Source organism: Ochotona princeps, chromosome 13 (assembly GCF_030435755.1).
Source record: "Ochotona princeps isolate mOchPri1 chromosome 13, mOchPri1.hap1, whole genome shotgun sequence".
NCBI lineage: Eukaryota > Metazoa > Chordata > Mammalia > Lagomorpha > Ochotonidae > Ochotona > Ochotona princeps.
The window spans coordinates 1,163,151-1,178,556 of record NC_080844.1 but is presented as its reverse complement, the minus strand read 5'-3'; positions in this window follow the sequence as shown (position 1 = coordinate 1,178,556).

Here is a 15,406-nt window from a genome sequence, read left to right as displayed (position 1 = left end):
AAAAACATAGTGAAGAGTTTCAAAAGAGAATGAGTGAGAATGAATCTCAGCATTGGAAGAAAAAGCTGGAAGCAGAACTAGGTATACAAAGTATTCAAGAATCAAAAGATATGATTAAAAGGCCCAGCATAAGAATTATGAGAGTTGCAGAAGGCACAGAAAGAGAAGCTGGGATTAAAGGTGCTTTTAATGAAATGATAAACAAAACTGTCCTAATTGAAAAATAATATACAGGAGAGTCACAGAATGCCCAACAGACTTGATTAAAGTCAAACTTCACCACGACACATGATAATCAAGCTCTCTTCAGTTAAATAAAAGGAAAAAAAAAATCCTTAAATATGCATGTGAAAAAATCAAGTGACCTATAGCAGAACCCAAAGCAAACTAACAGAGGAACTCTCAGAGGAAATGCTACAAGCAAGACTATAAAAGGGAAATTTTTTAACCAATATCATATCCTATGAGCTCTCCTTTGTCTTTGAAAATGCAATAAATTTTTTCCACAATAAAGAAAAACTGCAACAATTCGCCTCTTCCAAGCCTGCCCTACAAATAATACTCAAAAGATGTTCTCCTGAAAGAAAAAAGGAAACACAACTACTAAATCAAAGGCAAATGTAGAGAACATCTCACTAAAAGGCTTAACAGAAGACTCAATCAGAAAACAACCCATTGTTACAATGATAGGCACAATTGCCACCTATCTATATTAATATTGAATGTAAACAGCGTAAAAGTATCAACCAAATGCCATAGATTAAAGGGTTGGATCAAAAACAAAATCCATGTATCTGCTACTTACATGAGACACATCTCATCAACAAAGATCAGAGGAAACTGAAAGTGAAAGGATGGAAAAAGATATTCCAAGCGAATGGTAAGGAAAAAACGTGTGGGGGTTACCATTCTTACTTCAGATAATATAGATTTGATGTGAAAAATATTAAAATAAATGAAGAAGGACACCATATAATGATCCAAGAATCCATTCATCAAAAGATCACCATAATAAATGTATATGTACCAGATGTCAAAGCATCTAGCCACATGAAACAAACATAAATGGATTTAAAGGGAGAAATAGAGTCCAATACTATCATAGTGGGGGACCTTAATGCCCATCAACATCAATGGACAGATCAAGAAAACAGAAACTCAGCAAGAAACAACAGACCTCACCCAGACACTAAAGCAAATGGACACAGCTGATATCTACCATCCTTTTATCCTACAGACAGAGAATACTTTTTTTCATCAGCACATGGAACCTTCTCCAGAACTGTACATGGTATAGGCCACAAAACAAGCCTCAGTAAATTAAAAAAAATCAAAATTATATCATGCATCTTCTCAGACCATCATGGAGTGAAGCTAGAGTCCAAGAAATCAAAACACCCAGAAGGTTTGCAAACACAGGAAAACTGAATAATATGTTGCTAAATGAGTCATGGGCTAGAGAGGAAATCAAAGGGGAAATATAAAAATTGTGTGAAACAACTGAAGGCATTAACACACATATCAAAACTTATGGGACACAATCAAGGCAGTGTTATGAGGGCATAGGAAATGAACAGACATTTTTCAAAAGAACAGATTTATATGGCTAACAGACATATGAAAAGATGCTCAGGCCACCTAGCTGTCAGGGAGATACAAATGAAAATCACATTGAGGTACCACCTAACCTCAGTTAGACTGGCTTACATTCAGAACTCTACTAACAACACATGCTGTTGTGGATGTGGGGAGAAAGGCACCTTCCTTCACTACTGGTGGAGTACAACCACTATGGAAAAAAGTATGAAGAGTGCTTGGAGAACTGCAAATAAACCTCCCATATGACACAGCTCTCCCACGCCTAAGGATATACCCAAAAGAAATGAAAACTGTATGATAAGGGGATCTGCAATCTCATAATCACAGCAGCACAATCTACAATAGCAAAGCTATGGAAACAATCCAGAAGTCCATCCAAAGAGGAGTGGTTATAGAAACTGTTGTACACCGACTCCATGGAATATTATTCAGCCACTAAAAAGAATGAAATTATACCATTTGCAACTAGATGGTCCCAACTAGAGACCATTATGCTCAGTGAAATAAGTCAATCCACAAAAGACAAATAGCATATGTTCTCTCTAATACAAGGAAACCTTCATGTAAAATCCAATGTATAGTGATGGAGTAAGACTATCATATCCAGATGTGAAGACACAATGCAACATGCATCCTTACTTCCAAATGAAAGATGGACTTCCAACGAAACTGTTGAATATATCTAGACAATGAGATGATGTACTGTCTGACATTGTCTGTAGCAACAATGTTGGGGCACACTTAAATAACAGAGTGATGGAATTATAGCTTATTATAAAGAATTATGGTATCATAACAATATGGGGAAAATCAGTGGTACATGGGGTGGGAATTTTGGTGGGGGAAATTGTACCATAAATTTAAAATTCAAAATAAAAATTTAAAAACAGAGAGAGAATAAATGTGATGTAATAAAACAAATTCTGGTATCAATCACCCCCCCCCAAAAAAAAAAACTTCAACAGGAGCCAAAGAACACATCACATCAAATCCCATTTTCTCTGGCTCTCCAAGGAATGATGACTAGTCCAGATAATATAACCAAACAACTCACATTTTTGATGAACTAGGTGCTAGACAAAACATGGAAGGCAGTGTGGACATCATGCAGGCAACAGCCTGTGGGTTTGCTTTCCCAGATCAGCACTTCCACCAGTCTCTTGCTTTTACATCTCCCAGAGATGGTCGGCTGGGAGAATTCCTGTAGACACCTCAGCAGCTGCTCCAAAGGCAAACAAATGTCACATCAGTCATAGATATCTGCTCCCCTTCACAAAAGAAGCTGCTGTGTGTACTGGACTCTGCTACCGATGGTGCCAAGACTGGAGGATGGGACAATACAAGGGAAGGTCAGCAGACACGGCCCACCAATTCCCACAGGCCTCCTGCAGTCTTATATGCTGGACATGCTACAGGATATACTATGGGTAAAATAACCCTGTTACCATTTAGAAATACTCTACATGGGACCCATTAAGTCATCAGTTTCAGCTTTCTGTATCCTGTAGGCCTTCTCCCTCCCCCTGGAGTATGCAGGCCACTGCCCATGCAAATCTTGCCAAAACCATGGGGTTTTGGGACTCTCATCCTCCCTACACCCTGATCCCACCCCTGGTCTCATCTCTCATATCCATGTCAGGCACCAGCAACAAGCTCTGGGGAACTGAGTCTAGGGATATTGGTGCCATGGATACTGCCTCTCCAGTCCCAATATGACCCCTTGTCCTTGTCCAGCCTCAGTTCTGCCAGACTGCCCCAAGCTGGCCAGGCCCAGGCTCTAGCCTGGGCTCTCCATGTCAGCCACAGCCATGCACTCTCACTAGGGTTTCTGTGGGGCTCCATGACCCAGCCTGGCCCAAGGACCACTGTGCTCCAGCAACCATCCGAATCACCGTGGCATGCACCTGACCCACTGGTGTCCAGTTGGGAGAATACTGCTGCTTTGGTCTAGCTTCTCTAGCCCCAGTGTGGCACCTCCAGGTGGATACATCTCAAGGAGTCTGACAGCTCTGTTTTTAATTTCATTTCCTCAAAATGTGTTTCTTTTCTACTACTAACTTCTTCAGTGACCCACAGGCCATACAGGAGCATCACCTACCTCAGGAAGGTTTTTGATTTTCTTTTCCATTTCTTCAGAGAAATACTGGCCATTCAGTTGCATATTATTTAACTTGATGTCAATTAAAGTTTTTTATTACTGTTCCTGTTGATGATTTTGGTTTATAGCTTTTCATTTTAGGGGAAATATAATAACTGTGTAATAGAAACTATCATAACCAGTTGTGAAGATGTGATGCAGTATGCATCCCTACTTCCAAACCAAAGATGAACTCTGAGCAAAACTTAGAAATATGACTTGACAATAAGAAGCTGGACTCTCTGTCATTGTTCATGCCTGTGATGTAAGGTTAGAGTTAAGTGTCAAAATGATGTTCATGTGACTCTTTGTGATGGACTATACTACTGCAATAACATAGGAGCAATCAGTCACAGAAGGGGTCTGGGGGGTGGGGGAGAGGAAACCCCAGAGCCTACGCGAGCACACTACAAAACAACAACAAAACAACAACAATAATAATATCAATCACAGGAAAAATGAAACCATAAGCAGTTGAAATCTTCTGAGAAAGCTTCCAAGAACTAAGGCCAAAATCCTGAAGAGTGAAAATGGGAAAAAATGAGTGTAGGAACCCAATAAACTAATCCATCACAAGAGTGATGGTGCATTTTTTTCTCAGCATAAGCTGTTTATCACTCGCCAGCTAAAAACACAATTTGTCCACTGACTGACGCCCTGGCTTGCAAGTGTATAAAGCACATCCTGTTGCAGACCCTCTTTCCTTAGGCCTATGTGACCCTTAGTCTTCAAAAGTCCCTCACTGCAGGACAGCAACAAGGACTTGTACCACTCTGAGTGTCTAGAAAATACAGAGCTCCAAAGCAATAACGTACATGCTTACCTGAAATACCATAAATGCAAAAAATGAAGCAAGAAGAAGGAGGAAACAGAAAGAATTGAACTGAAGTCAAACAGAATGGATAAACCACTACAGAAATTCATTCATGACTAAAATTGACTATTGATCAGTGAAACTGAGAAATTATTCTCAAGAGTAAACAACGAAAAATGAGAAAACATTTGTAAAATTAGATCAGAATCAAAGAAAGGGAATTTCTGCCACCCATACCCAACAATAAATAACTAAAAACAGAGAAAGAAAGGAGGGAATCATGAGCATTGATGCCATTATGGTTCAACATTTCAAGATTTTAGGCAATAGAGGTAAGATAAATGCACCCAAGAAAGATAAATTAGCTAAAACTCAGTCCAGCGAAAGACTACCTGAACATAACTGTAACTCACAAAGAGACAGAATTAGTAAGACAACAAAACTCCATGAAGACATGTTTAAAACCAGAAGGCTACATTTCTGAAAATTTTGAAACATTTAGAACATCAATAAAACTGGAAATGCAAACCATTCCAAGGCAAAAGAGGCAGAGAAAAACCAATGAAATTATAAAGTTATTATATGAAAGTATCACTTGTAAATATTTGCCGAATTGTCAACACGAGGCAAAATACAGAAGCATAAAAAGTGTGTACATCTGATGAGCACTTCAGAATTACTCCAGGAATGCAAGGATGACATGGAAAACAACAATTAATACAATAAATCATATTAAAACAATAAAAATTTATAAAGCTGAAAATTTTCAAAAAACAGTGGCAAAGCTACTGGAGAAAATTCAAAGCCTTTCACATATAAAAATGCAATTTTTCAAAATCTGTCAATGTATACTGTGACATCAGCATGTGGAGCAAAGGGATATGGTTTTCACATTTTGTCAGAATTTGATATAGTCTTAATTCTAACAAGCCTGTGATAAACTTAAGGAATTCTCCCTGACAGAAATTAACTGAAAAGCATCCCAAGAAGATGCTGTCAAACTCTCAGTGCATATGCAATATGGCATACTAAAAATATTCAACTGACATAAAACAACACAGACAGGGTGGAATGGAGAAATGAAACTAAAACAAAGCAAAACTGAAACAGAGTCCCAACCCTAATGTCTCTGATGCAGATGACTGTAGGCACAGTCTTTCTTGCTTAGCACCCATTTCCTCTGTCTCTGAACTACTGCCCAGCCTGACTTAAAAGAACTCATTACATTAACCTAGAGGCATAAACACCTCCTGGCCCTAAGCAACATGAATCTCAAGACACAGAATTCAGTTCTCTGGAATGTCAAGGTGAGGATGCCTGTACCTGATGTGACCGTAGCACCCAACTAGCACGCATGAGAACCAGGAAGGGAGGGGGCAAAGCTGGCAGGGGGAATACGGGAGGGGGTCCCGTGCTGGACAGCTACTCCCACTGGAGAGCATATGCTGGGATGGGGGCACACCAGACTAAACAGAGCTACAACACCTGTGAGACTCATGTGGACTAGATTGGGGAAAAGCCAGGCTGGGCTGATTATTCCTACTGGTGCAAGCAGAAATAAGTGGATGAGGGTTGTTTGGGCTTATTCGCAGCATCAGTTGGCAGAGGCTGGCACTGGGGGCTAATTCTGTCAAGTGAAACCACAGAACCACCTGAGGAGTGCATACTCTGGGAGTGAAACAGACCTGAGAGGGAAATAGTGGACTCCTCCCTCTTGGATTACCACTCCCACAGGAGGGCACGAAAACTAATAAGGGGGCTGGGGTGGCTAGACAGAGAGGCACTCAACAACATCCGTGAGGGCTATATAGTTGAGCTGACTAGATGGAACAAGGCTTTAATACCCATCGACATGTACGAGAGCTAAATGGGATGTGGGACAGACTGGACTAGTCTGCTACACATACTGGCAAACAGGGTAGGGGGCGGTCCTGGTGGGGGTTATTGGGGGTCGCTCTGATCAGGCTGCAGTTCCCACTGGTTTATGTGAGGGCTGAGTATGTGCTGGGCAGAACCAGACCGGACTGCAACACCCATTTGTTCCAGTTGAATTCGGGGCTGAAAACAGAACCAACCCAGCAACTGCAACCAATAGCTGATCAGAGCGATGGTCTGTGCTGGGTCCTGTGCTTGCAAGAACATTCAAGAATCTGGTCTGGGAATACCTCAAAGTTTCTTTGGGGATCTCCCCAACTGAAATGCTGGACTCAGAACCCTAACAAAGAAAAGACAGAAGACAGAATAACTCAATCAACTACCTCAGCTATATGTTGGCAGCGAAATACTGGGCAAATGGAGACTCTACAATGGACTATGTCAATCAATGGATTCTTCAATGACCTCAGCATGTCTGGAGTGGCAAGTCTGGCAGCAATTCATAACTGGTGAACTATCAAAACCACTCAAACTAGTATCTCAGAGCATGCCCCAGATTTGGAATTTGCGGTGGGTGGAAACTGGGTGGGGCTTCTCCCTCAATATCTGCCTTTATGTCAGATACATGTCAGGAACAATATGCAAATAACAGTCTTATGTCCCACTTCCCTATAGCCCTTGAACCATTTTACCCTAATTAACTATGTCAAGATTGTCAAAAATATTTTTAAAAATTTCAATTCTCACCTCTGTAGTAAATATTTCAATGCTAGACCATACATTGAACTATTTCTAAAGAACTCTAGGCCATAATCAAACTAAGCAATCTCCATCCACCCACATGCCCCAGGCTGACATGTACCCAATATGTCAGCCCAGCATCCTCAGAACACACTGGCTATCTGAATGCTGACAAAAAGAAACTCATAACCACTGTAAGCCAACCTGAGATGCACACACCTGATGACTCAACTAGGATGTTAATCTAAAAGCCTAATCTCTATGGAGCCTGAGAATTGAGCTTCATCTGTCTTTCTGCTAAATACATAATACCATCCTAGTGCTCATGACTGTCTTGCTGTGTATTAGGTGAGCTTTATCACACAGCCAGATAACAAAATGGTCAGTTTAAATTAAAGTGAAAATTGATGAGAACACCTGGAAAACAACACATAAAACACAGATGTTGTTTCAAAACAATACATGCTACAAATAGAGCTCTCCATGAAAGTCACTTCAAATCGAATGGTGTAGTTAGGTTAGAATAAAAGACACAGCAAGTCAAATCTTTTGAAACAACAACCAAGTACCTGTATTCATATCAGAAAATGTAGATTTCAGAGCAAATAAAACTACAAGAATGATGAACTTTACACAACAAAAGGAAAATTCACCATGAAGAGTAAAACCCTGAATATACATTTTCCTGATGACAGATCACCTACATACAAGACAGAAAACATATACGTACATAGATATACACATACGAGAGAGAGAGAGAGAGAGAGAGGATGAACAGTGGAATCCATACATTTGTAATTGCAAAGCAGTCCTTAATTCTTCTCGCCCAGCAACCAATAATAACACTAACAACCTCAAAATTCACAAAGACACTGAAGAACTCAGACATTCAACCCAGTAACTGGACCTAATTCAACAACAGCACAACACACACTCATTTCAACTTCCAAAGAACCATTCACCAACACAGACCACTCCCTGGATCAGGAAACCAACTGATCAACTGAAGTGATTTAAAATCACACAAACTATCTTCCATACCTAACTGTAATGAAAGCAGAAGCTTTAGTAACACCAGGAACTGGGAAAACCTCCCAACACTGGGAATTCACACAATAGAGTCCACTTGTGAATTCCAAACTCAATAAAGCCACAATGCCTATATTCATACCTACTATATATCCTCACGATATCAACATTCATAGATACATAATGCTTACCCATAAATTAATAAAGGCTATACCTTAACAATATCCATAAACATACATATATACACTCATATTCACAAACACACACATGTACAAATACCCCCATTCCTTGCCCTGGTTCCCTGCCTGTCCCAATCCCCACCCCCATCCTCTCTTGTCTCTCTCCCCTTCCCCACCTCTCTTTCCCACTTCCACATGCCCAAACAAAGGCTAACCTAAGTATATACATTATTGTATACCTTTGAAAATACATATATGCCTACATTCACAAATACACACAAATATAAGTACAAATATATCATTAAAGCTAGCTATGCATATATAAGAATGTGCATGCATACATAAGCACACAGACATACACACAAATACCCCATTCCTCACCCTGACTTCCTTTCCCCATCCATCTCCACTTATATCTCCCATTCCTGTCTCCATCGCTCCCCCATCCCCCAGTCTGCTCTATCCCCAAGCACTCTCACATACCCACACCCTTCCCTCATCTAAACACAAGAATACATAAATACAGCCCTATATAATCACAAACATGCCTGCATTCATACACATATAACTACATAAATATGTACATATATATACACACAAATATAAGTACACGCACATATAAATATACATTTACAAAGGAATATTCCATTCCTTACACTGGCTCCCTTGCCCATGCCCATTTTCTCTTGTCTCTACCTTCCCCACCACCCTTTCTACCCTTCTCCTTCCCTCTCTGCCTGTGCCCCATGTCCCCTCTAACCATGCGCACCCTCAATGCCCATGACACTTTCCCTTACCAAAAGCCATGAATACACATACACATACATATCTGCAGAAACTCACATATGCTTACATTCATAAACAAGTACATACATATATACCTTTCTAATACAAACACATAATACACCCACATTCACACCTACATATACACTAATACCCCATTCCATGCCCTGATTCCCTGCCTTTCTTCACCACGTTTCCCCTTGTATCTCCCTCCCCACTCTCTGTCTCTCCCTATCCCTGCAACATCTCACACACCCTCATCCTATCCCCACACCTAAAAACAACAATACACATATATATACACACATAAACTCATACATGCCTACATTCACACATAATTTCATAAATATAGAGCTTTATAGTATATATATATATATATATATATATAGTATATATAGAGTATACATAGTGTATATATATATATATATATATATACACACACACACCCCTACATTCAAACATACTTATATGGGAATACCCCATTCCTTGTCCTGGTTCCCTGCCTTTCCCCAGCCTGTCTCCCCTAGTCTCTCCTTCCCCATCTCCCTTTCTTCCCTCTTCTTCATCCCTCCTCTCCCTGTTCCCATCTCCCCTCTAGCTATGCGCCCGTTTACCAGTCTACCCTCCGAGCCAGGCCCAACTCAGGCCCCTACAGGCCCAGGCACACCAAGGCCTCCAGCCGCTCCCTCGGAGCCTCCCGCACACACACGCACTTCTGGGAGGCCCTGAATGAGGCCCTGGGCTCATACCACAGGAAGGAGGCCTGGGCCTCTCCACCAGCAAGTCCCAGAAGCCCTGGAAACCTCCCACACCCCAAAAGACAGCCTCACCTGCTCCGTGCTGACCCTGCCCACGCTGTTGCTTCCCAGGTTCAGCCCGCGGTATTCAGGTGGGTCCTTGCAGCTTGCCCATGTCTACGGAAGCAAACCCGGCGCTCACGCCTGCACAGGCACCACACACTGTGCTGGGCCCAACATGGCGCTCATCCGGGTCCCACAGCACAGCACAGCACAGTGCAGGCGCCATCCCCAGCGCATGCCCAGGCTGCAGCACACCACCTCCTCCCTCTCCCAGTTCCAGCTCCTGTCAGGCTGCTTGGCACTTGGCAGACACAGAGGCAACAGCATTTGGCCCAAGGACTTGGAACTCTGCTGTTGCCCACAGGGGAGACCCCATGGGGTTACAGGCCTCTGACTTTGGATGATTTACTGTGAGCCAGGGCAGCCATTTGGGGGAGAGAAGCAGGAGATGTGGAAACTCACTCCCAAACCCCCTCCTACCCTAGTCCTAATCAAGACACACATCAACATGTAAAGACATGCATACACACACACACACAAAGACACATATATCTATACCTTTAGAAACACTTGCATACATACATACATACACACCTAAGCAATTCCCACATGAATAAACACATGCATAAATACATAGGTAAGCACATATATACATATACAGCTGCACAGCTCTAATCTCAAATAAATTCTCTATATAATTTGTTGTCATCTGTTTATTTCTTTTTATGGGAAAGGCATTGTTTTTAGACTTATTTATTTGTATTGGAAATTCAGATACACAGAGTCAGAGAAGATCTTCTGTCCACTCATTCACTACCCAAGAGTCCACAATAGCCAGAGCTGTGCTCATCTGAAGACAGGAATCAGGAACTTCTTTCAGGTCTCCCATGAGGTGCACATTCCCAGGATTTGGGGTCAACCTGGACTCCTTTCAGAGAGCACAAGCAGGGATCTGGATGGGAATTAGGGCTGCCACAATTAGAACTGGCACCAATGTGGGATCCTGGAATGTGCAAGGCAAGGACACTAGCCACTAGGCTACAACAAAGGGTGCAGAAAGCTATATTTTACAGAGAGATGGAAGATAGAATTATCTTCCCTCTTCTCGCTCACTCTCCAAGTGTCTGCATTGCCTGGAGCTGATCTGATCTGAATCAGGAACCTGATGCTTCTGCTGGGTCTCTCACACAGGTGCAAGGTTCCAAGGCTTTGAGTCATCCCTGACTGCTGTCCCAGACCACCAGCAGGGAGTTGGAAGGGAAGTTGAACAGCTGGGACACAAACTAGCACCCATAAGGGATTAAGCCACATTCAAGATAAAAACTTCAGCCATTAGGCTACCGCACAGGATCCAAGATATTCTCAGCTAAATAACAATAATCTCTTGGGCCAGGCTTGGAGGCCCAGTGGTTGAGGTTCTCCTTGAACATGCTGGGCTCCCATATGTGCGACGGGTCTAATTCGGGGGGCTCCACTTCAGCTCCCTTCCTGTGGCCTGTGAAAGCAGTCAAGGACGGCCTAAACCCTTGTGTTCCTGCACTCACGTGGGAGACCTGAAGAGGTTCCTGGCTTCTTGCAGCACCGGGCATTGCGCCCATTAGAGGAGTGAATCATCAGATGGAGAATCTTCTTCTCTGTCTATCCTCCTCTATGTATATCTCTGATATTGAAATAAAAATAAATAATTTTATAAAAAATAAAATAATAATAATATTTATAATAATAATAATCTCAGTGGCAACGTACACCAGACCTTGCCTGCTAGGACCCAAACATGATTCATGTAAGAAAAACTCTGGGTCGAAACACTACACTGCCTGTACATTTTGTGAACTTTTCCAGGTTACACATTCCTATATCACACAAAATCACCTAGCAGGGACAGAAGAGCTAAGAGTTCAAGTCTGGAAGCCATGAGTGCCAGCTCTTTGGTTCTCTGGCCTCCATTACCTGTCCCCTTAGAGCAGAAGGGGACCTAGGGCAGTGCAGTTTGTACAGAGTCCTTCACTGATCACCAGGGTGAGGGCAGGATTTTCATCTAGAACAGAGGCTACGGAGCCTCCATTTTATCCCGGGACTCTTCCAACCCAGATGAGGCCTGGGCAGGGATGGGGTCATCCCTCCTCTCCAGGCATGGCAGGTGCACTTCTCCTGATGAACAGCACTACCCTGGAGAGCACATTCTGAAGCCAGTAAAGACTTGCAAGGAAGGCTCTGTCTGCAAGGGAATGGATCAGGAACTGACTTAGGGTACATCTGAAAAAAAAAAAAGTGTGGATAAAGTTCTTGCCTTGTACACACTAGGAACCCATAAATGCACTCGTTCGAATCACCAAGGAACCCACTTCCCATTCAGCTCCCTGCCTGTAGCATGGGAGAGCAGTCCAGGAAGGCCCAAAGCCTTGGCAGCCTGCACCGATGCTGGAGACCCAGCAGAAGTTCCTGGTTTCAGATCAACTCAATACTGGCTGTTGCATTCACTCCGGGAGTGCACGGAGATCCTGAAATTCTTCCTTTCTGTCTCTCCTCCTCTCTGTATAGCACACTTTGGAAGAAAAATAAATAAATCTCAAAAAAGGAAGGAAGAAAACTCTGGCAGAGGTAGATATGGAGCAAAGTATATAATCATCTGCCCACAGCACAATTATCCCATTTGTGCACCATTTCCAGTCTTGGCTGCTCCACTTCTGATCCAGCACCTTGATCACAACCTAAGAAGCAGTGCAGAACGACTCAATTCCTTGGGTCTCCATACCCACAAATGCGACTTGGAAGAAGCTCCTGGCTTCCAGCTTTGGATCAGCCCAGCTTCAGCCTTTGCATGCATTTGGGTAATGCTCCACGAAACACTGTAAAACTTCCAAGTAAATAAACCTTTTATAAAGGAAAAGGAAAAAGAAAAGGCTCAGTTTCAAAGCATACTAAACTTTTGCCTGTGGTGCCAGTCTCTGGTCTCCATTCCAGTTCCCTGCTGATGTGCATGCTGGGAGGCAGCAGGTGGAAGCTCAAGTGACTGCTCCCTGCCAAACATGGGGAGATGTGTTCTGTGTTCTGAGCTTCTGGTTTTGCCCTGGACTGGCCCTGGCCACTTTGGGCATTTGGGGAGTGAGTGATTAGATGGAAGATTATTCTCTGTCTCTTGGTCTCTCTCTGGTTTGCAAATAAGCAGAAAACATTTCTAAACAATTTCCACCTAGGGCCTTGCATGGTAGCCTAAGGGCTAAAGTCCTCACATTTCATGTGCCAGGATCCCATGTGGATACTGTTTCTAATCCTGGCCGCCACTGATTGTGGCCTGGGAAAGCAATCAAGGATGACCCACAGCCTTGGGACCCTGTACCATGTGAGAGACCTGGAAGCGCATCCTTGATCCTGGCTTTGGTTAGGTTCAGCTTTAGCCATTTGTAACCAACTTGGGAGTGAATCAATGGATGGAAGATCTTCCTTTCTGTCTCTCTAGCTCGCTGGTATTTGAATTTTCAATAAAAATATGAAAAAGTCTAATGTAAGGATCTCTTTAGGAGAAACATGGAGCGGTCACCCACCTTGTCATTCCCCACACAATGGAAAACCTACGACTTCTGTCTGAGCCAAACCTTTAGTGAGTTTTCAGCTAAGTACAGAATGCAATACCTTGGTGGTGGTGCTTGTTGGGCATAATTTCACAGATTTTTTTTTAATTTGTTTCGTTGTTTTTTTTTGCTCAAGGCAAAGAGACCGCATACCTTTCCATACACTGTTCTCCCCAACGCTTCCACATCTGGCACTTGGTCATTGCCAAATCCAGGAACTCAGCCCAAGTCTACCACATGAGTGGCAGAAACCCAAATATCAGGTCCATTCATCACCCCTGCCTCCCAGCATTTGCATTAGCAGAAAGCGCCAGTCAGGAGTAGATGTGGCTAATACCAAGAATCCAGAATGGAAAATGGGTTTTTTTATCTATTAGGCCAAACACACTGCTTCTACAAACTTTGAAGCATTATTGTACATTTCCTATATTTTCCTAGCAATGATTTTGTGTTAGGTCATGAGACTGCAGAAGGTCAAGTTACTTGCTGAAGTTTTCTGACTTGCAAACATTGGAGCTGGACCATGAACCCAGGATTGTGACACCACACGCTATGAGCCATACTCTGGTTCCTCCAAGGTACAAGCTTTACATCCATGCAACTGTCAGTCTGGACTGCTTTATGTATTTTTATCACCTCAGCTGTTGTAATTCATATTCTCTCTCTCTCTCTCTCTTTGTTTCTCTTTTCCCCTAAGTCCTGGATATTCCGCTGACTGAAACAAATTAATACTCATTTTCTTTTAGTTGAAAGGCTGGTTAGAGAAAGAAAAACCAGAGAGAAAGATCTTCTGTCCAATGGTTTACTTCCCAAGTGGCCACAATTGCTGGAGCTGATCCAACGCCAGGAGCAAAGAGCTTCTTCCAGGTTTTTCATGCAGGTGCAGGGTTCCATGGCTTTGGGCGGTCCCTAACTGCTTTTTCAGGCCACAGACAGGAAACTGCATGAAAAGTAGAGCAGCACGGACATGTACTGGCTCCAATATGGCATGCCAGCATATGCAAGTTGAGCATTTAGCCACTAGGTGTCACACCAGGCCATTTTAATTTCTAAAATTAGTTTTTAAACAAATCATTGTGATTTCCAGAGACAATCCTAACAATAGCATGATATTCATTCTCTCTCAATTGCAATTTCCTCCTTGTTTTTCTTTGCATGATAACATTTTGATTGACATTATAGTAACTAGGCATTATATTTCACTGAATTTTGATATACAGGATAACCACTACCCATACAACATTTAAAATAAAAAAAAAAAATGACAAAGACGCAGTGCCATGTACACCTTTCTCCTCAGATGACCTGCCCCTTTGGACAAAGGAGAGCACAGGTGAGACTCGTGAAAAAACCAACTATCTCTCTACCAGTATAACAGCCTTGAACACCGGAAGTTATTCTGATAAAAATCACAACTTCCGATGAAGAATAAGAGAGTAAAGCAATTCCTTTATTTTTTTTTTCTCATCTCATCACTGCAGGACTATCCAGACATGGCAGCTGTTCAGCCCCTTTGTATAGAGACTGTGGTGTGGTGAAATGGGAACAAGGGTTTGACTCATACCTACCTAGTCACAAATGAGCTACAAGACCCTGTTCAACCAGGTACCATGCTAAAAGCTGGATTCAATAAACACATGACGAGTTTGATTCTATTCTGTCATCTGCTTGACCACATGCCCACTTTCTGCTCTGCTGGCTACTACAGACTATACGGATGGAGAGCTTGTCCTTACTGGCTGTTGAAAACCAGTTGGCTCTAGCTAGAGGCATTCTGGGCAGCAGAAACACAGAACCTCAGCACTCACTGCCACATCATCAGGTCTGGAAATTGTTTCCAGAATCACGTGTTCCCTACTGTGGGAGTGGTGATCTCA